Raw genomic sequence first — 2500 nt, forward strand, 5'->3', positions numbered from 1 at the left:
ACACACGCACTCACACCCACAGCAGATATTTAGTTTCCAGTGACAGGATGGGAGAACATTTCTCTCATAAAGGGCCTGCATTTTTCTAGAGCACTGTGGGGTGAGGTGCCTGCCTTGCTGTCATTGCCACCCACCCTTCAGTATTTTTTTTTTAATGACATAAGATTATCTTTTTTAAATGACATAAGATTAGCCTATATTTGCAGACTACATTCATAAACATTTATTTCTTAGTGGTAAAACCAATAAGCCTGATGATAACGCTTTTCAAACAAATGTTGCTTATTATGACTTTGTTTATGCAGCTCTCACATGCATAATGAGAATCAGATGCAATAATGGACCCAACAAAGAGGACACATAGATAGGAGGACACCAGGTTTTGCCAACAAGAAAATGGCACATTGATGCAATGTTGAATAAATGCAACAGCCAATAATAAATCATCAAGTTGCTCATAACTTTGTTTGAAATCTTATGAGGGGCTTAGCTTTCCAAACGAACTATTTGGGGACTGTTTAAAAGTGTGAAAAGTTTATCAAGCAATTCGTTTTTAAGTAGGCTACCCCTAGTTAGCTGCCAGCAGAGCTCGAACACAATTTGCCTTCATTTGTGTTAGCAACTAGCTACAGCTAGTGCTAAACCAATTCGAAGTCCTAACACACTGTATGCAATGAAATGTGGACCATTACTTTCAAAAACGAGGCAAAGAGAACTTTGTAAATAATTTATGTACAAGTTCTACCGTACTTCCCTTCAGTAGTCTACCTCACAACAGCCTCTGCCACCCTCATAGTCACTTCTGTTTGGAGCCTGCAGGGAGAAACTGATTGAGGGGGCGGAGACACGGCACGCATCTTCCTAGCGTCTGTGGCGCGATTTCAAAATAAGAGCCGGCAGCGCGATCGGACCAAAAAAAAAAAAAAAATTTTTTTTTTTTTTTTTTTTTTTTTAATTTTTCAAAATTATTCGAGGGCCACAAATAGATGCCCCGCGGGCCACAAGTGGCCCGCGGGCCGCTATTTGAGTATGGGGGCTATACGTAGTGAGTACGTAGGCATTTGGGACGCAGCCTACAGTACGTAGTGACTACGTGGGCATTTGAGACGCAGCCTCAAGAACAGGACGTAGTGACTACGTAGGCATTTGAGACGCAGCCTCCAGAACAGGACGTAGTGACTACGTAGGCATTTGTGACATGGCCTAGAGAACAGTACGTAGTAACAACGTAGGCATTTGGGACACGGCCTACAGTAGGTAGTGACTACGTAGGCATTTGGGACGCAGCCTACAGTACGTAGTGACTACGTGGGCATTTGAGACGCAGCCTCAAGAACAGGACGTAGTGACTACGTAGGCATTTGAGACGCAGCCTAGAGAACAGTACGTAGTAACAACGTAGGCATTTGAGACGCAGCCTCCAGAACAGGACGTAGTGACTACGTAGGCATTTGGGACGCAGCCTCCAGAACAGGACGTAGTGACTACGTAGGCATTTGGGACGCAGCCTCCAGAACAGTACGTAGTGACTACGTAGGCATTTGGGACGCAACTAATTCCCTCCTTTCTTCCCCTGCTCCCACTGCTACCAAACATGGGCATCACATCACACTGATAGGGGCCAATAATTACTAATCGCGCGCACACACGCATACGCACACACACACACACACACACACACACACACACACACACACACACACACACACACACACACACACAGACACACACACACACACACACATGTGCACACACACAGACACACACATACACACACATACACACACACGTACATACACACACACACACACATGCATGCATACACACAGACACACAGACACACACACGTTGCTGATAGGCTGGGATACTGGAGAGTAAGTACTGGCCGCCAATGGGCTGGTGGAATTTGTTGGAATTTGGCATAACAATGTTAACTGGCAGAGGAATGACCATGGCAGCCACGCACACACACACACACACACACACACACACACACACACACACACACACACACACACACACACACACACACACACACACACACACACACACACACACACACACACACACACACACACACACACACACACACACACACACACACAGGGCACAACAGCAGTCCAGTCACAATACAGACCAGATTCACACACTATCATTACAACAACATTTGAGGAGCTTTGTGGCAAAACAAACACTTTGGGAAATTGACATTTTTGTATTGGTCATATATTGCATTGCATTGCAAAATTAATTTCATAGAGATTTAAAAAAAAAAATGGCAAGAATTCACGCATCGATGACATGACGTCTGAACAGTCATTTGCTATAATAAAATGAGGAAGTAAAAAAAATGGTGAATAAATTCTCTGACTAAGGCACTCCAAATTAAAATATGACAGGTCCTACATGGACATATTATTGGCCATGTTTTTAATATGTCCATGTAGGACCTGTCATATTAATTAACATTAATTAATTAATTAACATTTTAATTTGGAGT

The sequence above is a fragment of the Engraulis encrasicolus genome, chromosome 9 (genome assembly GCF_034702125.1).
Source record: "Engraulis encrasicolus isolate BLACKSEA-1 chromosome 9, IST_EnEncr_1.0, whole genome shotgun sequence".
Classification (NCBI taxonomy): domain Eukaryota; kingdom Metazoa; phylum Chordata; class Actinopteri; order Clupeiformes; family Engraulidae; genus Engraulis; species Engraulis encrasicolus.